Raw genomic sequence first — 27,754 nt, forward strand, 5'->3', positions numbered from 1 at the left:
TTACAATTTTATTATTCTAAACGTTTTCTCCTACCAATATATATATATATATATATATTAATTAGAAAAGTAATTTATTATTTATATTAACTTAAGTCATACAAATTATTTTAATTCTATAAATTTTTATATATTTTAGATTATTAATTTAAATTTTTATTAAATATGTGAAATATTAGTTGCATTTTAAAATTTTAAATATATTTTTAGAACAATATCAATTTTATAAAAATAGAATTTGTATATTAAATATTAAATATATTTTAATAAAATAAAATAAATTTAAAAATATAAAGATAATTTTTATTTTTATTTTTATTCAAAGAATGAGGTGAGTGTACGTGTGCTGGGATAGAACTAGGAGAAGATTATGAGGGGTCATGACCTTCTGTCTCTGTGAAAATTTTATTTTTCATAGTACTTCTAAATATATATATATATATATATATGTATGTATTATTTTATAAATAAAATAGCATCTTAGTATAAAAGATATATACTTCATTCTTTTCTCATCTTTTATTCTCTATTATTTTTCTAGAAAAAAATTTATTCATTCTATTAGAGATTGTTTATATGATATTAAAATTTTTTTATGTGTATATGTATAATTTATATATCATATTGTACATATATGTGTATTTGTCTATACGGTAAAAAAATATTATTTATCTTTTAACCCCTGTAGTAATAAAATCCTAATTTCATCTCTGTATGAGAGAGAGAGAGAGAGTACGTGCAAGGCCATCCAATTTTTTTTTGAAATTAAAAAAAAATTAAAAAAAATAAATTTTAAGTATTGGCCAAATAATTTATTATGGTTTAGATATATATGGCCATCCAATTTTTTTTTGAAATTAAAAAAAAATTAAATATTTAAAAAAATAAAATCATTATCTTAAAACATAAAATAAAAAAATATTTTTTAAAATTTTTCTTTAAATAAAATTTTAAAAAGAGTTTAGTTACGAGTTTTGAAAAGAATTTTAAATTAAATTTTAAGTTGTGTGTTTGGTTACACATTTAAAAAAGAATTTTGAATTTTGATTTTTTTTTATTAGAATTACAATTTCAAAAGAATTTGGTTATGAGGATTTTTATTAGAATTTTGAGGTGGGTGTTTGGTACCCAACAACGGCTATATCTTTTTATCCTCCACTCTCATTTGCGATTAAGCTCACATCCCGAACCCACTATCTTCACATTCTGAAAAGTTTTGGTTAGGGTTTCTCTCTCTCTCTCTCTCGAATCGACAGTGAGAACCCCTCCTCCTCCTCCACTTTCTTCACATTCCCAACCAATCCGCCTCCATTCCTCGCCTTCTTCGGCAACGGAACCCCAATTCAACGTCCTCTCCGTTCTCTTCTCCCCAACGATAGATCCATCATCGTCCCCCGTCAAATTATGTGAATTCACCATGTCTCTCACTCCATAAACGTTGAAGATTCCCAAAACGGCTTCGAAGAAAGAGAGATTTGAAGAGAAACCTGCACAGAGAAGAGAGGTGAGAAGCCATGGGAGGGCAGGGAAACCCTAGAGAGAGAAACAGAGAGGGGGAGAGAGAGAGAGGGGGGAATGGGGGAGGGGAGAGAGAGACGTTTAGGGGAAAAAAAATTTAAAAAAACGATTGGGAGGAAATCGCTTCTTCCTGCTGTGGCGGCATCCACCCGGATGGGGATTGGGAGGTCACGGAACATGTCCATTTTCGCCACAATTGACAAGGTTAGTAATTTTACATACATAATATGTGCTATATATTTACATATATACATATTAATTGTGCCAAATTTAGTTGTTTGAATTCTCAACTTGTATCTGTAGAATTTGTGTGAAATTCGTAAATTCCCAACTCTGAAATTGATTGCACTGTGGTTTCCTTTTCATTGATTCATTTATTTATTTTTCTTTTTTTCTTTGTGTCTGAAGGCAGTTTTCAAATATCTTTTATGGAAAATGTTAAGTATCAGTGTTAAGTATCATTGTGGCCCTCAATCTATGTCTTGGCTGTTTAATTATCAGTGTTAAGTATTTAAGAGCTTGTTTAGTACATGATGTACGTGATGACTCTAGTTTTGAATGATTCACCATATTAGATGTCTCTATCTTTTGAAATGATCTTTGTTTAATTTGAAAGTGGTATTGCATTGCAGTTCTCTTTTTAGTTTGGTTTATACATTGTTTAACCCACATTACTTTCATATTCTGATCTGTTTTAGTGGCATTTGTTTCGTGTTTCTCTGGTACTTTAATTTTTTTTTTTTTTTTTTTTTGGGAATCTTGAAACATTTATGTTTTTCATCTCAAAAGAATGATATGCTATGATTCTTTGAACGTTTTGGCTCATACTTGGCTGTTGAAGCTGGGGAGATCTTTAATTGTGCTGTGCTTACAATACTAGGCAGCATAGCCATATCATTGTGTTATTACTGCTTTTTTATGCGGAGGAAATTATTTATTTCGAGGCCTTTCTAGTTATGATTTTCTTATTTTTTAGATTGTGCTTTGATTTTCTGCATACGAGAATGGATACTATGCCCTGTTACTTGTATGGGTTATGATGTGGGTAATTTCATCCAGCAGATCAGGAAAGCTTTTGATCTTTGTTTTTATTTGTCTAATTTGTGTTCACTTTGATAATTTTCTCTGTTGACCATCTTGATGTTTAAAGTGTTGTTGTTTCATAGTATTAGTTAAAATGACATGAATGAAAAATGTTGTCTTCTAGTATTATTGTGAACATTCGAAGGGTAGTTTTTGACTCGCTAAAATGAACCTATTAAATTCCACAAATAGGGTCTTGTACCATGTTAGAGTTGTGCCGGCTTTTGTGATTGATTTTTGTGAAAATAGAACTGCTCTTTAAAATGCCATTGTTAGTGAGCCCCTCTTTGATTCGCACCATTTTGAATTTTTTTTTTTTTCTTTCTTTCTTTCTTTGTGTCTGAAGGCAGTTTGCAAGTATCTTTTATCTATGTCTTGTTTGTTTAATTATCAGTGCTAAGTATTTGAGAGCTTGTTTAGTACATGATGTACATCGAATTCTGTTCTTTTATTTTTTTAGCAAGAGAAAAAAAGCTCGATATATATATATATATATATATATATTGCATGAGAAGAACAACATGCTTTGTCCTCTTTTTGATAACCAAGTCTATTTATTTCATCCATGAAAGCCATTGACTTCCATTCTTAAATGAATGCTCAAGTTATGTTGGCTTTCATTAGTGGGAGTTTTCAGAGGCCAACTGTTAATGGTGGACTGTGGAAGCATATGTGCCTTTGTTACTGATCTGTCTAATGTAACTCATGCTGTATTTCCATTTGCATATGAAGTTGGCAACTAAGATGTAGTGACTTGTGACTCCTCCCTCATCCTTGTGTTGTTTCGTAAATAATCCCACATTTGGTACTGCAAAAGTTGCTCAGAATAGCTAATCCCACGTGACCCCTTTACCTACATATGAGGGATTATTTTGTCCTAGGAGTGGGATAGTTTAACCGGGGATAACTCTTTTGCATGTGAATGACTAAAATGCCTTTGCCTGGCTTACACATCCAAACCGAAATCAAACATAGCCGGTGTAAAGTGGTGACTGTGCTCCTTTTTTTGGCACCTTTCTAATATATTTACTTGTCAAAAAAAAAAAAGGGAAGAAGAAAGAAATGGGCTGAAGTCTTCAGTGATTTGTTTTTGGTGATGCATCTAGGAGCACAACAGGAGAATCTTTAATGGAGGTGTAGTTTTTATTTTGGAGTCGAAACATTTGATATTGATCCCTTTTTTGGATTACTAATGTGTTATGTCTTGATATTTTGAAAATTTCCTGTGTCGGCATGTTCGTATCATGCGTAGTTTATGGGCAATAACATGATCTTTACTGGTTTAGATAGTCTAGTTCCTTGAGTTGTTGGAGCTTCTGTATAATGGTGGCCCTAATTTTGTAGGTATCTCTTTTGAAAATGAGACTTTAAACAGTATGGTTTCAAAGCTTGGTCATATATGGCAATAGTGGACCAGAGTGATGGTCTCTATATTCATTTTAGCAGGGGAATTAGACAACGCATTTGACATCAAAGTTTCTTTGAATCTATTTTATCTGCACAGAAATGAAAATTCTCTTTGCATGGAATTAGCTGAATGTCTTTGCTTTCTAGTACAATAAAGCTTGGTTGCAAAACCAAAATGCTGATATTCATAAAAGTAAACTTTTCATAAAAAACTGAAAACTGCTCGTAAAATGTTTGGGATGGTTATTATTATTATTATTTTGAATTTATTGCCGACAGCAATATAGTCTAAAAAGAACAAAAGGTTATTATTCTTTTAGCCTTATTGTTGAGTTTTTAGAACCCAAAAGCATATGCATAAAAAATTCTCGAATTTCTTTGAGAATAAGTAGATAAGGAGAAGAGGTGAACCAATATCAGAATAACTGGAAGATCTTTTGGAATATTAGTTTCTAATTGCTATGACCTTTATTTTGAATTGTTTTACTTGTGTTAAAATGTTGAGTTCATATGACAATGTTATATTTTGTCTATGATTATTTTATAGTACAAAAGAATATTAGCTTTGAAACTGTTCTAAGTGTGCTTTTGCCGTAATAGCGCTGTTGGAAATTATTTTAATATGCATTAATGAATCTTCTTCTGTGCTTCAAGTGTTCACCTGTCTTTCAAAGTTTTTTTTGCTATTTCCATTGCATTTGTGGCATGTTTACTAGATATTCCTTTTTCGGAGTCTTTTTAAATGTCATGCTGCAACAAAATTTTGATCCTTGTGCATGATATTGCATTAGAAAGCATTGCAATTTTAGGCTATTGACCTTTGTGGAGATGTTTTTCTTCTTATTTTTGTGTCGATTTTTAATTAAGAATTTGGATTATCTTCTTTATTTTTATTTTGTATATTCTTTTCAATGATGACCAAAATTCTTTCAAACCTGATAGTCTCTTGTACAAACTTTATGAGAAAACAGGATTTTATAACAATGGAAAAAGGAAATGACAACTGCAATTTCATTTTTAACATACGGTTCCCACCATACTTATAAAAGTAGCATGTGCAACCCTCTTCAAATTCTTTTGACGACAGAATGTTCATTTTTTTGGATGTTGTACCAGTCTCGGTTACCATCCTTGTGCTATGTCTTGATAGTCTTCTTCTTTTTTTAATCTTCTTTCCAAGAGGATGAAATAATGAATAAGCTGCCCATCTTTTGATTTGTCCTTTGAATTTTTTTTTGATAAATAATTTATCCTTTGAACTTTTCATCCTTGAGATCCCACTTATCTGCTAACTGGGGGTTGAAAAGTTGCATGGCCCATGGTTAGCCAAATTCTCCCCATGATTATTCTTAGATGGATGACGGTGGCATGAATATGCAAGTGGTTATTGGATTAGGAGTTGTTTCTGGATTTTATTTTTTGTTTTGTTGGAGATGCATTTTCTTTCTGTGTTTTCTTACTTGTAGAGGATGCCTCATCCTTGCCTCTTTTTTGATCTATTCAATAAATTCTGTTTTTGCTGATAAAAAAAAAAAAGTCCTGTCATTTGAATTCAGAGGTGGTTGATTGGTTTTGAATGGTATAATTTCTTCTTATCCTGATGTTTGTTGTTTTTTACTGTCTGAGGTGCATTCTTTACAGAAAGCTGTATAGGGTACAAGCTTCAGTTCACAAGTCAAGCTCACTTATAAATGGTGTAGAATTCAATTTATTTGATGAGCTTGCTAAGGCTTGGTTTGGCTTAGTAAGCTATGATTGCTTTGATGGTTTTATTTATATATTTAAGTCTTTATGTGGAATTTTCTTTGTACCATTTAAGTAGGAAAAGATTGATGCTACTTTTTTGCAGTGAAGCATTGTTGGAGGATAATTTAAGAGCAACCCACCACTTGCCTTGATGAGTTTGGATCATTGAATATTAAGCAAGATGAGTCAGTTTATTATGCTAACATGTGCTAGATGAAGGTGAAGGTTCCCACTTCATCTAGACTGTAAATGAGATGAAGCCAGCCAAGTACAAGGAGCTTGAGCTTGGTTCAGTAGCATAGGAGCTAGGCTCAATCTCAGCTTAGACTTGTTTTGACAAGTAAAATTCATACAAAGCCGGTTTTTGGAGATAAGCCACTACTAATTCGATATTTCCTGGAGACGTTTCTTTGATTGACTTGAGTGTAGTTTTTGATTCTCTCTTCTTCTTCTTCTTTTTTTTTTTTTTTTTTTCACTTTTTATTTATTTTTTTACAAGATGTAGTTAAGAAGTTTAGCTTTTCTCTGCTTCTCTTTCTTTGGCTTCTTGCTTTGCACTTCAACTTTTCAATGAGCATCTTGAGGGTCCATTTGATTAGAGTAAAAAATATAATGGAAAACAAAAGTGATAGATAGTGAAGTGAAAGAAAAGGTGAAAGGAAAATTTATTTTCTCGTTTGCATTTGGTTTAATTTTTTGTGAGAAAGTTACAATAGTTGGCTACTTTAATGAGAGAAAAAAGTGACTGTATTTTTTTGTAAGAATCTAGAAGCAAAGTTGCCATTCTGGTGTGGGTTGTATAAGATATTTAACTTTGTTGTATTTTCCACCCTTCTCCTGCTAAACAAATACATGAAATTAAATAGTTGAATTTTTGTTCTCTTTCCCCATCTTCATCCTGTTCAAACTCAGTCTGAGTGATTGTATGTTGTTTCTTCAGCAGTCACTTGCTTTGCTGACATCAACTGTTCGTTTGAAATTATTTTGCAGTTGTATCCTCCTAATGATTGGCTAGTGGGTTCATCCTTGCCCTCTAAATTCAGCCCAACCATTATTGAATCAGCACTCAATGAGCTTACCCCAAACAATGTTAGGTGAGTTCATTGCTGCTCCGAGAAGCTCTAACTTACTATATTACTGATACATATGCTATTATTGACACGTCCTTCCCTTTATATATTTGTTTTGTCCAGGATGTACATTTAGTATCGATGATGCAAAATGTCCTTAATTTTGGCATTAGTAAACAGGCTAATGAAGTATCTGTTCAAAAACATGCTAATGAAGCATTTAGACTTCAGTTTACACAGAGCATACAAGATCACTCTGTGCATGCCTGCAATACTTGTTATACATTGCATGTTTGTTTTAGTTATTATTAGAGAGGTCCATTACATGCTATGAACAAATAACAGAGACAGGAGTTCGCAGCTCAGATAAATAAATGATTGTATGTTGTTCTTATATACCTATTTTATTGAAAAGACACATGGAAAATGCTTCATCTTCAGTTGGATCAGAAATTATCCAGAGAGTAATGTGACTAATAAAGTTTCTGATAGAATTGTTGTCTTTGCGAGTTAAATATCGTAAGTGTCAATATAGTCAATAATAAGACAATTTGCATGTCGCTGTGCATACAGGATCCAAATGCCATTGTTTCAAGCATACTCATAACATGTGGTTTGGCTGGCATAATATGAAAGCATGTTTAAGGTGAATGTTCATTTATTTCATCTAGAAATTTAGGATGCTAGGAACTATCCAGAAACGATGGGAAAACTGAAATTTAGGCAATCAACAATGTCTTGCCTTGCTACTTGAAGGTTTGATTTCAGTAGAATATTCAAAAACTTGATTAACGTCTGCTAATTTGTCATTGGATTTTACAGTAATTATGGGTATTGTGAGTGCTCGATTCATCTTTCCCTCCTCTCCGTTTAGTACATAGCTAGTGTATTTACTGGTAAAACTTCATTAGTACACTTTCCCAAATGGAAGGTAATGATATTGAGGACATTTCTTTCACTTGGCAATTTTGATGTTGAATAGATGTTTAGACAATAATGAATACTTGTTGACTATGCTCTTATGTCCATTCTTGCCCAACAATTGTTGGGACACTTGCAAAAGTGTTCACCTTTATTGACTTAAGTACGTGCAGAAGTTCAAGGGCATTACTCCTCCTTGTCAAAAATTTTTTATATGGTTATTATTTTAGGTTAAGTATGCTATATAAGTGAATTCACTTTCATTATTGTACATCACATTCCATCCCACATCGTCTAGGTGGGAAAAGTTCTTGAGTTATATAAATGAGTTCATATTCCTTCCAAGTAACAACATGCTTTAAACCCTTGAGGGCCTAGCTCAAAGTGAACAATTGTTATGATTTGAGATGGGGGTGTTATAGTAGCAGAAGCTGTTAGAATATTTCCTTATTTCCTTATTTAGATTAGATTGTGATTGTGATTGTGATTGATTGATTGTGATTCTTTAATCAGTCAGTCAATCAATCAATATAAAAGGTGATTCCTTAATCAGTGCCTTAGGGCTTCCTTTTGTAATAGTTGATTGATTAATATAAATGGTGATGATATCATAATCATCACTCAAGCTTTGTATTCTCTTAAATTATATGGTATTAGAGCCAAAACCCTAAAAACCGTCACTCACACAGCCGCTACCACCAACCAGCCATCACCTATCACCACCCATCCTATATCGCTGGTCCCTGAGTCTCTGTCGGAACCAGCCAAGGTCCCATAGAGCTGTTTCGACTTCAGCCGAATGCCCCTCTGGCCTAGTTGACCCTCATGAGGGTTGTCCTAGCCTCTCTTTATGTATTTTGGCTCCTATGGATGAGTGTTTGTGGGTTGCCCATCTTTTGTTGCCTCTGAGTCTCTGTCGGAACCAGCTAAGGTCCCACAGAGCTGTTTCGACTTCAGCCGAAGGCTCCTCTGGCCTAGTCGACCCTTGTGAGGGTTGTCCTAGCCTCTCTTTATGTATTTCGGCTCCTGTGGATGAGTGTTTGTGGATTGCCCATCTTCTGTTGCCTCAAGTTTCTTTCCCTCTACCTATGTTACACGGACTCTTTGGAATTTAGAAGGGGTACCTGTGTCGACACGACACGACACGGGTAAGGGTGCGGGATACGGCCGGGATACGGCTCCTTAGAAACGGATACGGCAGAAGAATCGAAAGAGAAGAGAGCAAGGAGAGAACCTGGCCTTCGACTTCAATCGGTTGCAGAGCATCGATCGATCTGTGAAGTTGATCGATCTGCGAAGCTTGATCTGCGAAGTTGATCGATCTACGAAGTCGATGTACTGTGCTTCGTCGTCTTCCCCTTTGAGCTCGATCTCGGACTTTCTTTGTCGTCTTCCCCTTCCGTCGTCTCTGCGAAGTCATTGCTCTACCAACCAATTTTCTAGGTCTTCCTCTTCCGTCGTCTCTGCGAAGCTAACACAATTTTTATTTCTATAGGTCTCTGACTTTTCTTTTTAATATAATTTGAATTATATATAATATAAATTATATTAATATAATATTATTCATATTATATAATATTATTTATTCAAAAAAATATTATATAATATAATGTATCATAAATAACATAACTTTTATGTCTAAAATTAAAATAATTTATTTTATCATATATAATATAATTTATTTTATGTCTAAAATAATGTTTATAATTTTTATTTATTATTTATTTGTTATTTTTTTAATAAAATTTGTTATTCCTTAAACTTTTTAAACTCATCTTCATATAATAAATATATTTAAAAATAACTATTTAACGTATCTCCATACCCGTATCCTAATTTGGATCCGTATCCACGTATCCTTAATTTTTAATTTTAAAGTGTCCGACCCTTAGATACACACCCGCACCCGAGTCCGTGTAACGTAGATTACTATTAGGAATCTCTCTCTCTCTCTCTCTCTCTCGCTCTCTATTGATAAATACTATTAGGAATCTCTTTCTTTTGTTTCTTGATTGATTTGCTGGAAGAATTTAGCTTATGGGCTGATGTATAGTTTGGCCTTTTTCCCTCTTATGTAATTTTTGCCCGGGATTTCTCCTTGTGTCTCGTTCTGGATTTTATCTACCAGGAAGAGGAAAATTCTCCATTATTCCCCCTTGAGATACAACATGAACAAAATAAAGTTGGTTGTCTTAAGGCTGGTCAGGTTGAATTCTCAGACTATTTAATCTTGGATTAGAAAACTTAGGCTGTCATTGATTTAGTAGTATTGGAGGGCCAACATCAATCATTATATTCTCCTATGTGTTGGAGGGCTAACAAGAATTTGAATCAAATGGAAATTGATTGGATGGGATTTTGGTGTGCTGAGAAGTTGATGTACAAATGCCTAGGAGGACTAGCTCCAACCTTCAAAATCACAATTGAAGAAATAATACCTATTGGGAGCAAATATCAATCATTTTATTCCTCCTTTGTGTCTGCTTAGCAAAATCATAGAAGAAATAATAATACATATTGGGAGCAACTAGAATGGAAAGAACCCTCCTTGTGTGACTTGACTGCTTAACAAAATCATAGAAGAAAAAATACATATGAAAGCAAGTCAAATCCAAACAAAAGTATAAAGAAAAATCTTAGCCACAACATATCCAATTTTTTATAGGAAAACTTTTGACTTGAAGGATAGCTAAGGGACAAGCTTGAAAGAAAAAATCTTCCATTGTATGAAAATTGTGAGTTTTCAATCAACTTTGTTTCCATCTATTAAAAAACTGAGATCTCAAGCGGAAGCAGACACCCAATCTATTAAAAAACTGAGATCTCAAGTGGAAGCAGTCTCTAGGGATTTTCATGGCTCGAGCAGTGGCCAACGATTTTGCAAAGTCTAAGGTGGTTTTAACTTGGATTTTGGATGGGATTGGTTTTCAAGTCATCTCATTCATAAATACTCGTTCCATCCCCAACTGTTTGTCAATTTTCAGCATTCATGCCTTTTAGTAGGGTCAATAAATAATGTATTTTTTTCCCTACAAATTGAAAGAAAGAATAAATAAAAAAACATAGATGATTTTTTTGGGATGTTTGGAATAGTTAAAATGGACCAACAATTTCGTACGGGAGGAGAATTAAACTAGTTGTAACCAAAATAAATTTGTCAAATAAGAAAAGCATCCATATTCGCTTGCACTATCAATTGATTAATATGCGTTTTACATCACTTTAATACATTTTAAGTTTGTTTTGGTGATTTCCTAGTCAATGGTGGATCGTGTTTAATTTGTGGTGAATTCACAGAGTATCATGGATGCTTGATACTCTACCAACCATTCAGGAACAAACATCACCGATTTCCAGTGGTATAAGAAACACGCTAACAAGTTTTAGGATTCAACACCTAAGGCGGCACATGAACTGGGTTAGGGTTGGGTTGTTTCTATTTTTTTTTTTCCCTTACTAATGGTGAATTGGTTGGCTACGGGGTCCTGTGGTTTTTGTCCGTTTTGATTTTCGACAAGAAGAAGGAAAAAAGAAAAGAAAAAAGGAATCCTTTTGCGTGTCTAATTGATTATTATATTGATTGCAGAATTGATTGGCATAAAGCAAATTCGTACTGGTTTAATTGAATAAAATGAACAATTCATAATCTCTGTCATGTTATGTTATCAATCCTAAGCAAATTCTTTTCCATTTTGAGGGCTAAATCTCCTCTAGACCTTATTCAAGTGCCAAACAACATTTTAAGTGTGAAGCATTAGCACTTTATCTGAATCACTAGATCTTTAGCATTGTCAAATTAATTTTTTATTTGAAATGTTACTGCAATAGTCGTTTGACCATAAGATGTGAAATAAAACCCTGTTTATAGATGAGGGCTTATTAGGGTTATATTTTAAGCCTGGCTAAGAAAGATTTATACAAGTCAACTAAAATTTGGGATATACGTAGATCATGGGATATACGTAGATTTTGTTCCCTAGGAATGGCACTGTATAGTTACCAAAAAGCATGACATTTTGCATTTCAACTGCAGGAAACTTTCACCAGAGTAAATGTTCCCATAGAGTGGCTGCGATGATTTTTTCCTCGGCAAAGCATGGCTGGTATTAAGGGCGATACATGTTAGATTAGCACAATGTAAGAATGGAGTGTCCGTGTCGTGTCCGTGTCATGTCCCGTGTCTGTGTCCGTGTCCGTGCTACATTTTGCCTCTGTCAGATGGCGTGTTTTATGCCAAAGTTTGTGTTAAGAGTTCTTGGACTCCAGTTGCTGGTCTAGAGTGAGCAAGTGAGGATGCAGTTTAAGATGTGTGTCCTTAATGCCTCTTTTGTTGTCTATGGAAGGAGAGGTATAGGACTTCATTTCAAGGAGTGAGGTGTTTGTGACCATGGAAGCATTTTTTTCCCTTCTTTTAAGCAGTTTATTTGTGTGGCCTATAGGGGTTTGCTGCAATCATTGGACTTTTTTGGTTAATTCTAAAGATATTTTTTGTGTGTCATTTTTGCTTCTCTGCATGTACTCCGGTTTGCACCCTGTTGAAGCTCTTTTGGATTTTTCTTATTTACAAAACTATGTATATTTTTTGTTGGCTCTTCATGAGACTCATTGCCTTTTACGATTTTCTATAAAAAATGATCTTCTTAAAGTTGTAGATTGCTGTTTATTCTTCCATCCTTGGTCCATGCAAGTTAATACGGGACATTGGAACGTATATCACCTAAAAGTTCCCAACATGGTTTATTCAACAGGGAATGATCTCACAAGGTTGGATCTTCCTGTTTAAATTAAACTACGTAAAAATGTTTTTACTTCTCGTCACCCTGTTCAAACTGCGTAAAAATGTTTTTACTACTCTTTATCACTCCTTCCGTTTTTGAGAGACGCAACTAGTTGTTTTCTGAAAGTCAACATTGCAGATCCATTATCATTTGAATTGAGATTTTTTGGCATGGCAGTAAATGCAGTAGTTTTGACTATTAAGTTTCATACATTGTCAGTCTTGTACTCTTGTTATGTTCTTTCGAGGCTGGCTATTATTTGGGATCAAATATTTATGCATCAAGTGGCATACCATGTCCATTGAAGGTAAGCAAGGAACTAGTTATGTGCTAAGGCATAAACATTTTTTCATTAAAAGGAAGGCCGTAAACATAAGATTAGTGCGAATGTTGCTGCTAACTATAACATGTGTTTTGATTCATTCCAATATAGGAAGTGAATGCTTGGTAATAATGTATATACTTGTTTCTAGATGATAGAATTTCCTGATCATTATCTTTGTTAGTAATTGATGCGTATCTACTTATTTTTCATTTCACGTTAGAATTGCAAGCTGGATTCATATGTTCGTTATTAATCTGTTACCCAATTATTTATTTTGCAGAAAGCAATTTGCAAGGACCCAACTGATTCAAAGGTTAGTATTGAACTACTCTTCATGTATCATTCATTATTGTGTTAATTTTTTTAGAACTTTTTTTTTTTGAGTCTATAATCTATATTTTCTTTCTGAAGGCACTAGGGGAAGAAAAGGAGATAAAATATTGAATTTTATTTAATATATATCTATATTTATTTATATTCTAAAAAATGGAGAGTTGTTTCAACAATGACGTAATAGTCATATAAGCACTGTTGACTGGAAGTTGTTTTCTCAGCCGTCAATAATATGAATCTTATGATTCCAACGTTTATTGTAATCCTTTTCCTACATCCTATGTTTGAGTTGTTAGTTGGATGATATGTGGTTTGTACTCATTAATTGTGAGGGTCATGTCCTGTTGGAGTTCACGTTGCTGTAGTTGTGCATACTGAAAGGCTAGCATTGTGTTTCATTCTTCAGGGAAAACAAAATTTTTTGCAATTTGGTGTTTGTATTGGACATGAATGCCATTTTTCTTCTTCTTCTTCTTCTTCTTCTTCTTCTTCTTCTTTTATCAAGGTGGTTGTGTTAAACACCATTTTGTAATGGATATTGACATGCCATTGTGTACTTGATATGTGTTTCATGTTGCAGTATTTATCACATTCTAACATCTCACGTACGTAGATGCCTGAACCTCAGGCCTAGGTTTAATTACAGACCAATAGGCATAGTCAAAATTTCATATGTGGTGGTGTAGTATGTTTGTTCCTTAGGATTGATTGACATTTGTCATAGATTGGATATATTGATGATTCTAGTTTCCTACAATCTATAATACACTATGTTGAATGTTTTCTTTTCTTCTGCTTTTCTTATATATATGATGTAGGAAGTTCCACCGCTCGATGTACCAGGACTTTTGGCATTTTTAGTTAGGCAATCTGGGCCATTCTTGGATCAAATTGGTGTTAGAAGAGGTAAGCAATTCTCTTGAGTTTTGATTTTGATTTTATAATGAAGTGATCAATAATATTTTGAACTTTATATTGATAAAATAAAGGTATATATATATATATTTATATATAGAAATACACATAGTTTAGTTCCTATTAATGGGGTTCTAGGCACAAAGCTGACCTTTAATCATTATGTACAAAGTAGCTGCCTTGTATTCACACTCACTACTTCAAGGTTATTAGGCCTGAATTTAAAACCACTAAACCAATCGTCCCCTTTAAAGTACACCCACTTCAGTCCCAATTAATGGAATATATATATATATGTTTGTCTCGATAATTTGTATTGAGGATGATTGATGTAGTTTCATATATGTCATGTGACAAAATCTTTGCTTCACAACTTTAGATGGTCCTTTAGATAAGCTTTACTACACCAATTGAAACTAGTTTGCAATTCTTAGGCAGAAGTAAAATTCAGGACTGCAGCCTTATGTAATACAGATGCCTTACAATTGAAATTATCAGAAATGTGCTACAAATTTAAACACCAGAACTACATTACAAAATGGTTTTTTTCTTTATCAATGTATGATTGTCTGCTTTTTGCTATATTCTAGAACTATCTGATGCTTTAAGAAAATTAACGATGTGGATTTGGTATATAGAAAGGTTCAGGGGAATAACTGACCTGTTGGTTCCCCTTATTTAGATGGTTGGGTTATGTGAGTTCACAGGTACTAGATAAGCAGGCAACAAGTATCAAAACTTGAAATTTTTTATCTAGAACTGTCTTTGAGGGTCCGTTTGGGGTTGCTAGACCTATTTGAAGGTGCTTATTTAGGTACGCTGACAAAATCAGCTGGGAATGTGTTAGGCAAAGGTTGTTTAAAAAGTGCTACAATTGGGTCACATATAGAATTATAACTTTTGTCAGGGGCCAAGTTTTAAAGTTAATATACAACAATGCAAGTATTTTTTTTTTATTTTTTTTTGTTGATAAATTCTTTTTTTGTTGTTGATAAATTCAATGCAAGTATTAGTGGGCCCAAAACAACCAATAAGCTAAGAGGCATGATTGGATGTTTTTTTGAAAAAATCTAACTTTTTGTTTAATTTGAAGTAGATCCACTTTAACCAAATGCCACAAATGGAGTTGTCTTGGTTCTAGTGTGGTTTGACTTGGAAAATTTTAAATTGTTCCAATTGACAATATGGAAGCAGCGTGTCATTTGGAGGTCTGAAGGGCTGTTCTTATATTAAGTATTCCACATGCTATTTGTAATATTTGGTTTATTTTCAAGGAATAGTTCCATGGTTTATAGCATATAATCTCTATTACTTAATTATTGACAAAAATGTTAGGACAACTAAACAAGCATACCAACTAGACAAAATATTTGGTGAATCCCATACCAAGTGGTGGGACCTATGTACAAGCGCTCTGTTGGTATTTTTTTTTTTTAAGTGTTTGTAGCATTTTTGTGTTATTGATAGTTCAGATGTTTCTTATACTCCAATGTACTGAACTCAGACTAATCACGGTTACTTGGGTTGAGGTTGGCAACATGGTTCCTCTTGCGTATGGTTGTTCTTAGAGTACACACACATACTTACATATATATATATATATATATACATATATATTTTTTTCAATTTTAGAATAACTATGTCCTTTCTCATGGTCTCAATTCTCATTTTTTTTTTGTGTGTGTTTTTCTTCTGTCTTTGAGGCACCTATAACTTAGTTTCTGTTATTCCTTCTTGACAATATTTTATGCCTTCGTTGCTACTCTTAAACCATCCTGTGCTCCTTCACCTCATATTGTCTATGCTTCATGTTACTTGTAGCTCTAGAGAAATGTAGCACCTCATATTGTCTATGCTTCGTGCTACTTGTAGCTTTAGAGAAATGTAGTCATTTCTTATTGTTGTGCCCCCATCCTGTCTGTGTCTGTGTCTATATCCTCATTTTTACATTTGCTTTTTATTGTCATCCAACATTTTGTACGGTATAGCATATGCCATGCAGCAGTCTTATGGAGATTTTCCATAAATTCCTATCCAATTACATGACTGCTTCAGAAGCACTTCTCCTTATCATCCACTTGTTATAGCTTTAGGACCATAATGAGCTGGAGCTGGCACAGAGCCTGCTTGTTCAGCCTGGAACTGGGGTTAAGCGTTAAATAATTTGGGGTTGAGGCAAGATACGTGTGCTTGGCTTAATTAGATTTGGTTCAAATTAGAAAGTTATAATTGGTTCAATAAGGTGTGTTGGTGATGTACAAGAAAGCACTTAATTAATCTGAACATTATGGGTTAGTTCTCTCTCTCTTTCTCTCTCTCTCTCCCTCCCTCCACCAGACAAAGTGAATCAAAAGCATAGCAAGCAAACCAAATTGTATGTGTGTTTTCGACAGCCTCCAAAATATCCGTCCATCATCAAGGTGAACTACCATTATATCACCATCCTATTATCTCCAATTAAACCACCATTAATAACATAATCAACGATAGGTCACTACTCACATTCATGTCTCTATTCTTTGCTACCTACACTGATAGAGGGCTCGTGCTTAAGTGTTAGAAAAGTGTGTTTTCCGACCTAGTTTTTAAATCGGGAGTCCCCGTGCCTGTTCGTTAAGTTTTCACAACTCAAATTGGTCCCTCCTGAGATGTTCGGGGTGTTCCCCAGGCCTTCTCGTGATTGTTACACGATTCCGGCCCGCCGATACCTGTTTTCAAGCTTCAGTGTGAAAAAAGTACCTTTTCCGACCTAGTTTTCACACCGGAAGTCCCGCGCTTGATCCGTAAGTAACCACAACTTACATTGGTTTCTCCCGAGGTGTTGGAGGTGTTCCACAGGCCTTCTCGGGACTGTTACAGGATTTTTTTGGCCCCAAATGGCCTATTTTCAAATTTGAGTGTTTAGGTAGTGCATTTTTTGACTTAGTTTCCAAACCGGGAGTCCCATGCGAGTTTCGTAAGTTTCCACAACTTACGTTGGTCCCTCCCTAGGTGTTTTGAGGTGTTCCCAGGACCTTCTCTTGGCTGTCACCCGATTTTGGCCCCCCCCGATGGACTATTTTCAAGCTTAGGTGCGAGAAAAGTGTCGTTTCAGACTTAGTTTCCAAACCGGGAGTACTGTGCTAGTTCTGTAAGTTTTCACAACTTACATCAGTCCCTCCCGGGGTGTTTGACGTGTTCCCCGGGCCTTCTCATGACTGTTACACAATATTGGCCCCCGACGGTTTATTTTCGAGCTTAAGTGTGAAAAAAGTGCATTTTTTGATTTAATTCACAAGCCGAGAGTCCCGTGCTAGTTCCGTAAGTCTCCGCAACTTACCTCTTGGACCCTCCCGAGCTGTTTGGGGCATTTCCCGGTCCTTCTCGTGACTGTGACACGGTTTTGGCCCCCTCTCGGTGTCCTATTTCCAAGCCTAAGTGTGGAAAAAGTGTCTCTTTCCAACTTAGTTTTCAAACCGGGAGTCCCCGTGCTAGTTCCGTAAGCTTTCAACACTCGAGTCTGTCACTCACAAGGTGTTTGAGGTGTTCCCGGCCCTTGTTGCGACTGTTATATGATTTTGGCCCCCCGATGGCCTACTTCTAAGCTTAAGTGTTAGAAAAGTGTGTTTTCTGACCTAGTTTTCAAATCGGGAGTCCTCGTGCCTGTTCGTTAAGTTTTCACGGCTCAAATTGGTCCCTACTAAGATGTTCGGGGTGTTCCCCGGGCCTTCTCGTGATTATTACACGATTTTGGCCTGCCGAGGCCTGTTTTTAAGTTTCAGTGTGAAAAAAGTACCTTTTCCAACCTAGTTTTCAAACCGCTAGTTGCGCGTAAGTTTTCACAACTTACATTGGTTTCTCCCGAGGTGTTGAAGGTGTTCCACGGGTCTTCTCGGGACTGTTACAGGATTTTTTTGGCCCCCCGGTAGCCTATTTTCAAACTTAAGTGTTTAGGAAGTGCATTTTTTGACTTAGTTTCCAAACCGGGAGTCCCATGCGAGTTGTGTAAGTTTCCACAGCTCACGTTGGTCCTTCCCTAGGTGTTTTGAGGTGTTCCCCGGACCTTCTCTTGGCTGTCACCCGATTTTGGCCCACCCGATGCACTATTTTCAAGCTTAGGTGCGAGAAAAGTGCCATTTCGGACTTAGTTTCCAAACCGGGAGTCCCGTGCTAGTTCCGTAAGTTTTCATAACTTACATCGGTCCCTTCCGAGGTGTGTGACGTGTTCCCCGGGCCTTCTCGTGACTGTTACACGATTTTGGCCCTCGACGGCTTATTTTCGAGCTTAAGTGTGAAAAAAGTGCATTTTTTGATTTAGTTCTCAAGCCGAGAGTCCTGTGCTAGTTTCGTAAGTCTCCGCAGCTTACCTCTTGGACCCTCCCGAGGTGTTTTGGGCATTTCTCGGTCCTTCTCGCGACTGTGACACGTTTTTGGCCTCCCCTCCAGTGTCCAATTTCCAAGCCTAAGCGTGGAAAAACTGTCTCTTTCCAACTTAGTTTTCAAACCGGGAGTCCCCGTGCTAGTTCCGTAAGCTTTCACAACTCGCGTCTGTCACTCCCGAGGTGTTTGAGGTGCTCCCGGCCCTTGTTGCGACTGTTACATGATTTTAGGCCCCCGATGGCCTACTTCCAAGCTTAAGTGTTAGAAAAGTGTGTTTTCCGACCTAGTTTTCAAAATCAGGAGTCCCCGTGCCTGTTCGTTATGTTTTCACGGCTCAAATTGGTCATTCCTGAGATGTTCGGGGTGCTCCCCGGGACATCTCGTGATTGTTACACGATTCCGGCCCACGGAGGCCTGTTTTCAAGCTTCGGTGTGAAAAAGTACCTTTTTCGACGTAGTTTTCGAACCGGAAGTCCCGCGCTAGTTTCCACAACTTACATTGGTTTCTCTCGAGGTGTTGGAGGTGTTCCCCGGGCCTTCTCGGGACTGTTACAGAATTTTTTTGGCCCCGATGGCATATTTTCGAACTTAAGTGTTTAGGAAGTGCATTTTTTGACATTGTTTCCAAACCGGGAGTCCCATGCGAGTTCCGTAAGTTTCCACAACTCACGTTGGTCCATCCCTAGGTGTTTTGAGGTGTTCCCCAGACTTTCCCTTGACGGTCACCCGATTTTGGCCCCCATCGATGGACTATTTTCAAGCTTAGGTGCGAGAAAAGTGCCGTTTCGGACTTAGTTTCCACACCGGGAGTCCCATGCTAGTTTCGTAAGTTTTCACAACTTACATCGGTCCCTCCCGGGGTGTTTGACGTGTTCCTCGGGCCTTCTCGTGGTCCCTCCCGGGGTGTTTGACGTGTTCCTCGGGCCTTCTCGTGACTATTACACGATTTTGGCCCCCGACGGCTTATTTTCGAGCTTAAGTGTGAAAAAAGTGCTTTTTTGATTTAGTTCTCAAGCCGAGAGTCCCGTGCTAGTTCCGTAAGTCTCCGCAACTTACCTCTTGGACCCTCTCGAGGTGTTTTTGGCATTTCTCGGTCCTTCTTGCGACTGTGACACGTTTTTGGCCTCCTCCCCGGTGTCCTATTTCCAAGCCTAAGCATGGAAAAAGTGTCTCTTTCCAACTAAGTTTTCAAACCGAGAGTCCCCGTGCTAGTTCCATCAACTTTCACAAGTCGCGTCTGTCACTCTCGAGGTGTTTGAGGTGTTCCCGGCCCTTGTTGCCACTGTTACATGATTTTGGCCCCCCGATGGCCTACTTCCAAGCTTAACTGTTAGAAAAGTGTGTTTTCCGACCTAGTTTTCAAATCGGGAATCCCCGTGCCTGTTCATTATGTTTTCACGGCTCAAATTGGTCCCTCTTGAGATGTTCGGGGTGTTCCCCAGGCCTTCTCGTGATTGTTACACGATTCCGGCTCGCCGAGGCCAGTTTTCAAGCTTCGGTGTGAAAAGAGTACCTTTTCCGACCTAGTTTTCAAACCGGAAGTCCCGCGCTAGTTTCCACAACTTACTTTGGTTTCTCTCGAAGTGTTGGAGGTGTTCCACGAGCCTTCTCGGGACTGGTACAGGATTTTTTTGGCGCCCGATAGCCTATTTTCAAACTTAAGTGTTTAGGAAGTGCATTTTTTGACTAAGTTTCCAAACCGGGAGTCCCATGCGAGTTTCGTTAGTTTCCACAACCCACGTTTGTCCCTCCCTAGGTGTTTTGAGGTGTTCCCCGGACCTTCTCTTGGCTGTCACCCGATTTTCGCCCACCCGATGCACTATTTTCAAGCTTAGGTGCGAGAAAAGTGCCGTTTCGGACTTAGTTTCCAAACCGGGAGTCCCGTGCTAGTTTCGTAAGTTTTCACAACTTACATCGGTCCCTCCCGGGGTGTGTGACGTGTTCCCCGGGCCTTCTAGTGACTGTTACACGATTTTGGCCCCCGACGGCTTATTTTCGAGCTTAAGTGTGAAAAAATTACATTTTTTGATTTAGTTCTCAAGCCGAGAGTCCCGTGCTAGTTCCGTAAGTCTTCGCAGCTTACCTCTTGGACCCTCCCGAGGTGTTTTAGGCATTTCTCGGTCCTTCTCGCGACTGTGACACGTTTTTGGCCTCCCCCCCGGTGTTTTATTTCCAAGCCTAAGCGTGGAAAAACTGTCTCTTTCCAACTTAGTTTTCAAACCGGGAGTCCCCGTGCTAGTTCCGTAAGCTTTCACAACTCGCGTCTGTCACTCCCGAGGTGTTTGAGGTGCTCCCCGCCCGTGTTGCGACTGTTACATGATTTTAGGCCCCCGTTGACCTACTTCCAAGCTTAAGTGTTAGAAAAGTCTGTTTTCCGACCTAGTTTTCAAATCGAGAGTCCCCGTGCCTGTTCGTTATGTTTTCACGGCTCAAATTGGTCCGTCCTGAGATGTTCGGGGTGTTCCCCGGGCCTTCTCGTGATTGTTACACGATTCCGGCCCGCCGAGGCCTGTTTTCAAGCTTCAGTGTGAAAAAAGTACCTTTTCCGGCTTAGTTTTCAAACCAGAAGTCCCGCGCTAGTTTCCACAACTTACGTTGGTTTCTCTCGATGTGTTGGAGGTAATCCACGGGCCTTCTCGGGACTGTTGTAGGATTTTTTTGGGCCCCGATTGCCTATTTTCAAACTTAAGTGTTTAGGAAGTGCATTTTTTGACTTAGTTTCCAAACCGTGAGTCCCATGTGAGTTCCGTAAGTTTTCACAGCTCACGTTGGTCCGTCCCTAGGTGTTTTGAGGTGTTCCCCGGACCTTCTCTTGGCTGTCACCCGTTTTTGGCCCCCCCGATGGACTATTTTCAAGCTTAGATGCGAGAAAAGTGCCGTTTCGGACTTAGTTTCCAAACCGGGAGTCCCGTGCTAGTTCCGTAAGTTTTCACAACTTACATCGGTCCCTCCCGGGGTGTTTGACGTGTTCCCTGGGCCTTCTCGTGACTGTTACACGATTTTGGCCCCCGACGGCTTATTTTCGAGCTTAAGTGTGAAAAAAGTGCATTTTTTGATTTAGTTCTCAAGCCGAGTGTCCCGTGCTAGTTCCGTAAGTCTCCGCAACTTACCTCTTGGACCCTCCGGAGGTGTTTGGGGCATTTCTCGGTCCTTCTCGCGACTGTGACACGGTTTTGGCCCCCCTGCGTCCTACTTCCAAGCTTAAGTGTTCGAAAAGTGTGTTTTCTGACCTAGTTTTCAAATCGGGAGTCCTCGTGCCTGTTCGTTATGTTTTCACGGCTTACATTGGTCCCTCCTGAGATGTTCGGGGTGTTCCCCGGGCCTTCTCGTGATTCTTACGCGATTCCGGCCCGCCGAGGCCTGTTTTCAAGCTTCAGTGTGAAAAAAGTACATTTTCTGACCTAGTTTTCAAACCGGAAGTCCCGCGCTAGTTTCCATAACTTACATTGGTTTCTCTCGAGGTGTTGAAGGTGTTTCACGGGCCTTCTCAGGACTGTTACAGGATTTTTTTGGCCCCCGATGGCCTATTTTCAAACTTAAGTGTTTAGGAAGTGCATTTTTTGACTTAGTTTCCAAACCGGGTGTCCCGTGCGAGTTTCGTTAGTTTCCACAACCCACGTTTGTCCCTCCCTAGGTGTTTTGAGGTGTTCCCCGGACCTTCTCTTGGCTATCACCCGATTTTGGCCCCCCCGATGCACTATTTTCAAGCTTAGGTGCGAGAAATGTGCCGTTTAGGACTTAGTTTCCAAACCGGGAGTCCCGTGCTAGTTCCGTAAGTTTTCACAACTTACATCGGTCCCTCCCGGGGTGTGTGACGTGTTCCCCGGGCCTTCTCGTGACTGTTACACGATTTTGGCCCCCGACGGCTTATTTTCGAGCTTAAGTGTGAAAAAAGTGCATTTTTTGATTTAGCTCTCAAGCCGAGAGTCCCGTGCTAGTCCCGTAAGGCTCCGCAGCTTACCTCTTGGACCCTCCCGAGGTGTTTTGGGCATTTCTCGGTCCTTCTTGCGACTGTGACACGTTTTTGGCCACCTCCCCGGTGTCCAATTTCCAAGCCTCAGCGTGGAAAAAGTGTCTCTTTCCAACTTAGTTTTCAAACCGGGAGTCCCCGTGCTAGTTCCGTAAGCTTTCACAACTTGCGTCCGTCACTCCCGAGGTGCTTGAGGTTTTCCCGGCCCTTGTTGCGACTGTTACATGATTTTGGCCCCCCGATGGCCTACTTCCAAGCTTAATTGTTAGAAAAGTGTGTTTTCCGACCTAGTTTTCAAATCGGGAGTCCCCGTGCCTGTTCGTTATGTTTTCACGGCTTACATTGGTCCCTCCTGAGATGTTCGGGGTGTTCCCCGGGCCTTCTCGTGATTCTTACGCGATTCCGACCCGCCGAGGTCTGTTTTCAAGCTTCAGTGTGAAAAAAGTACATTTTCTGACCTAGTTTTCAAACCGGAAGTCCCGCGCTAGTTTCCATAACTTACATTGGTTTCTCTCGAGGTGTTGGAGGTGTTTCACGGGCCTTCTCAGGACTGTTACAGGATTTTTTTGGCCCCCGATGGCCTATTTTCAAACTCAAGTGTTTAGGAAGTGCATTTTTTGACTTAGTTTCCAAACCGGGTGTCCCGTGCGAGTTTCGTTAGTTTCCACAACCCACGTTTGTCCCTCCCTAGGTGTTTTGAGGTGTTCCCCGGACCTTCTCTTGGCTGTCACCCGATTTTGGCCCCCCCGATGCACTATTTTCAAGCTTAGGTGCGAGAAATGTGCCGTTTAGGACTTAGTTTCCAAACCGGGAGTCCCGTGCTAGTTCCGTAAGTTTTCACAACTTACATCGGTCCCTCCCGGGGTGTGTGACGTGTTCCCCGGGCCTTCTCGTGACTGTTACACGATTTTGGCCCCCGACGGCTTATTTTCGAGCTTAAGTGTGAAAAAAGTGCATTTTTTGATTTAGCTCTCAAGCCGAGAGTCCCGTGCTAGTCCCGTAAGGCTCCGCAGCTTACCTCTTGGACCCTCCCGAGGTGTTTTGGGCATTTCTCGGTCCTTCTTGCGACTGTGACACGTTTTTGGCCACCTCCCCGGTGTCCAATTTCCAAGCCTCAGCGTGGAAAAAGTGTCTCTTTCCAACTTAGTTTTCAAACCGGGAGTCCCCGTGCTAGTTCCGTAAGCTTTCACAACTTGCGTCCGTCACTCCCGAGGTGCTTGAGGTTTTCCCGGCCCTTGTTGCGACTGTTACATGATTTTGGCCCCCCGATGGCCTACTTCCAAGCTTAATTGTTAGAAAAGTGTGTTTTCCGACCTAGTTTTCAAATCGGGAGTCCCCGTGGCTGTTCGTTATGTTTTCACGGCTCAAATTGGTCCCTCCTGAGATGTTCGTGGTGTTCCGCGGGCCTTCTCGTGATTGTTACACGATTCCGGCCCGCCGAGGCCTTTTTTCAAGCTTCGGTGTGAAAAGAGTACCTTTTCCGACCTAGTTTTCAAACCGAAAGTCCCGCGCTAGTTTCAACAACTTACTTTGGTTTCTCTCGAGGTGTTGGAGGTGTTCCACGGGCCTTCTCGGGACTGGTACAGGATTTTTTTGGCGCCCGATGGCCTATTTTCAAACTTAAGTGTTTAGGAAGTGCATTTTTTGACTAAGTTTCCAAACCGGGAGTCCCATGCGAGTTTCGTTAGTTTCCACAACCCACGTTTGTCCCTCCCTAGGTGTTTTGAGGTGTTCCCCGGACCTTCTCTTGGCTGTCACCCGATTTTGGCCCACCCGATGCACTATTTTCAAGCTTAGGTGCGAGAAAAGTGCCGTTTCGGACTTAGTTTCCAAACCGGGAGTCCCGTGCTAGTTCCGTAAGTTTTCACAACTTACATCGGTCCCTCCCGGGGTGTGTGACGTGTTCCCCGGGCCTTCTCGTGACTGTTACACGATTTTGGCCCCCGACGGCTGATTTCCGAGCTTAAGTGTGAAAAAAGTGCATTTTTTGATTTAGTTCTCAAGCCGAGAGTCCCGTGCTAGTTCCGTAAGTCTCCGCAGCTTACCTCTTGGACCCTCCTGAGGTGTTTTGGGCATTTCTCGGTCCTTCTTGCGACTGTGACACCCGATTTTGGCCCACCCGATGCACTATTTTCAAGCTTAGGTGCGAGAAAAGTGTCGTTTCGTACTTAGTTTCCAAACCGGGAGTCCCGTGCTAGTTCCGTAAGTTTTCACAACTTGCATCGGTCCCTCCCGGGGTGTGTGACGTGTTCCCCGGGCCTTCTCGTGACTGTTACACGATTTTGGCCCCCGACGGCTGATTTTCGAGCTTAAGTGTGAAAAAAGTGCCCTTTTTCATTTAGTTCTCAAGCCGAGAGTCCCGTGCTAGTTCCGTAAGTCTACGCAGCTTACCTTTTGGACCCTCCCGAGGTGTTTTGGGCATTTCTCGGTCCTTCTCGCGACTGTGACACGTTTTTGGCCTCCCCTCGGTGTCCTATTTCCAAGCCTAAGCGTGGAAAAATTGGCTCTTTCCGACTTAGTTTTCAAACCGGGAGTCCCCGTGCTGGTTCCTTAAGCTTTCACAACTCGCGTCTGTCACTCCCGAGGTGTTTGAGGTGCTCCCGGCCCTTGTTACGACTGTTACATGATTTTAGGCCCCCGAGAGCCTACTTCCAAGCTTAAGTGTTAGAAAAGTGTCTTTTCCTACCTAATTTCCAAATCGGGAGTCCCCGTCCCTGTTCGTTATGTTTTCACGGCTCAAATTGGCCCCTCCTGAGATGTTCGGGGTGTTCCCCAGGCCTTCTCGTGATTGTTACACGATTCCAGCCGCCGGGGCCTGTTTTCAAGCTTCGGTGTGAAAAGAGTACCTTTTCCGACCTAGTTTTCAAACCAGAAGTCCCGCGCTAGTTTCCACAACTTACGTTGTTTTCTCTCGATGTGTTGGAGGTGATCCACGGGCCTTCTCGGGACTGCTGTTGGATTTTTTTGGGCCCCGATTACCTATTTTCAAACTTTAAGTGTTTAGGAAATGCATTTTTTGACTTAATTTCCAAACCGTGAGCCCCATGCGAGTTCCGTAAGTTTCACAGCTCACGTTGGTCCCTCCCTAGGTGTTTTGAGGTGTTCCCCGGACCTTCTCTTGGCTGTCACCCGATTTTGGCCCCCCCGATGGACTATTTTCAAGCTTAGATGCGAGAAAAGTGCCGTTTCGGACTTAGTTTCCAAACCGAGAGTCCCGTGCTAGTTCCGTAAGTTTTCATAACTTACATCGGTCCCTCCCGGGGTGTTTGACGTGTTCCCTGGGCCTTCTCGTGACTGTTACACGATTTTAGCCCCCGACGGCTTATTTTCGAGCTTAAGTGTGAAAAAAGTGCATTTTTTGATTTAGTTCTCAAGCCGAGTGTCCCGTGCTAGATTCGTAAGTCTCCGCAACTTACCTCTTGGACCCTCCGGAGGTGTTTGGGGCATTTCTCGGTCCTTCTCGCGACTGTGACACGGTTTTGGCCCCACCTGCGTCCTACTTCCAAGCTTAAGTGTTCAAAAAGTGTGTTTTCTGACCTAGTTTTCAAATCGGGAGTCCCCGTGCCTGTTCGTTATGTTTTCACGGCTTACATTGGTCCCTCCTGAGATGTTCGGGGTGTTCCCCGGGCCTTCTCGTGATTCTTACACGATTCCGGCCCGCCGAGGCCTGTTTTCAAGCTTCAGTGTGTAAAAAGTACATTTTTCGACCTAGTTTTCAAACCGGAAGTCCCGCGCTAGTTTCCACTACTTACATTGGTTTCTCCAGAGGTGTTGGAGGTGTTCCGCGGGCCTTCTCGGGACTGTTACAGGATTTTTTTGGCCCCCGATGGCCTATTTTCAAACTTAAGTGTTTAGGAAGTGCATTTTTTGACTTAGTTTCCAAACCGGGAGTCCCATGCAAGTTCCGTAAGTTTCCACAACTCACGTTGGTCCCTCCCTAGGTGTTTTGAGGTGTTCCCCGGACCTTCTCTTGGCTGTCACCCGATTTTGGCCCCCCCCCGATAGGGTATTTTCAAGCTTAGGTACGAGAAAAGTGCCGTTTCGGACATAGTTTCCAAACCGGGAGTCCCGTGCTAGTTCCGTAAGTTTTCACAACTTACATCGGTCCCTCCCGGGGTGTTTGACGTGTTCCCTGGGACTTCTCGTGACTGTTACACGATTTTGGCCCCCGACGGCTTATTTTCGAGCTTAAGTGTGAAAAAAGTGCATTTTTTGATTTAGTTCTCAAGCCGAGTGTCCCGTGCTAGTTCCGTAAGTCTCCGCAACTTACCTCTTGGACCCTCCCGAGGTGTTTCGTTCATTTCCCGGTCCTTCTCGCGACTGTGACATGGTTTCGGCCCTTCCCCCCGGTGTCCTATTTCCAAGCCTAAGCGTGGAAAAAGTGGCCCTTTCCAACTTAGTTTTCAAGCCGGGAGTCCCCGTGTTAGTTCCGTAAGCTTTCACAACTTGCGTCTGTCACTCCCGAGGTGTTTTAGGTGTTCCCGTACCTTGTTGCAACTGTTACATGATTTTGTCACCGCGATGGCCTACTTCCAAGCTTAAGTGTTAGAAAAGTGTGTTCTCCAACCTAGTTTTCAAATCGGCAGTCCCCGTGCCTGTTCGTTATATTTTCACGGCTCAAATTGGTCCCTCCTGAGATGTTCGGGGTGTTCCCCGGGCCTTCTCGTGATTGTTACACAATTCCGGCCCGCCGAGGCCTATTTTCAAGCTTCAGTTTGAAAAAAGTACATTTTCCGACCTAGTTTTCAAACCGGAAGTCCCGCGCTGGTTTCCACAACTTACATTGGTTTCTCCCGAGGTGTTGGAGGTGTTCCACGGGCCTTCTCGGGACAGTTACAGGATTTTTTTGGCCCCCGATGGCCTCTTTTCAAACTGAAGTGTTTAGGAAGTGCATTTTTTAACTTAGTTTCCAAACTGGTAGTCCCGTGCGAGTTTCGTTAGTTTCCACAACTCACCTTTGTCCCTCCCTAGGTGTTTTGAGGTATTCCCCGGACCTTCTCTTGGCTGTCACCCGATTTTGGCCCCCCCGATGCACTATTTTCAAGCTTAGGTGCGAGAAAAGTGCCGTTTCGGACTTAGTTTCCAAACCGGGAGTCCCGTACTAGTTCCGTAAGTTTTCACAACTTACATCGGTCCCTCCCGAGGTGTTTGACGTGTTCCCCGGGCCTTCTCGTGACTGTTACACGATTTTGGCCCCCAACGGCTTATTTTCGAGCTTAAGTGTGAAAAAAGTGCATTTTTTGATTTAGTTCTCAAGCCGAGAGTCCCGTGCTAGTTCCATATGTCTCCGCAACTTACCTCTTGGACCCTCCCGAGGTGTTTGGGGCAT

The 27,754-nt window shown here is 40.1% G+C and overlaps 1 pseudogene across 1 annotated transcript in view; it reads left to right on the top strand.

Annotated features, from left to right (window-relative positions):
• Nucleotides 1–1,173: 1,173 nt before the first annotated feature.
• Nucleotides 1,174–27,754, top strand: part of LOC145792689 (protein kinase and PP2C-like domain-containing protein) — a 51,901-nt pseudogene continuing 25,320 nt past the window's right edge. Inside the window, exons 1-3 of the transcript XR_014332433.1 lie at nucleotides 1,174–1,722; nucleotides 13,129–13,161; nucleotides 14,000–14,087. The product of XR_014332433.1 is annotated as a protein kinase and PP2C-like domain-containing protein (transcript). The remainder of the gene's footprint in view (nucleotides 1,723–13,128; nucleotides 13,162–13,999; nucleotides 14,088–27,754) is intronic.

The sequence above is a fragment of the Camellia sinensis genome, chromosome 6 (genome assembly GCF_055761805.1).
Source record: "Camellia sinensis isolate YWXY chromosome 6, ASM5576180v1, whole genome shotgun sequence".
In the NCBI taxonomy this organism is placed as follows: domain Eukaryota; kingdom Viridiplantae; phylum Streptophyta; class Magnoliopsida; order Ericales; family Theaceae; genus Camellia; species Camellia sinensis.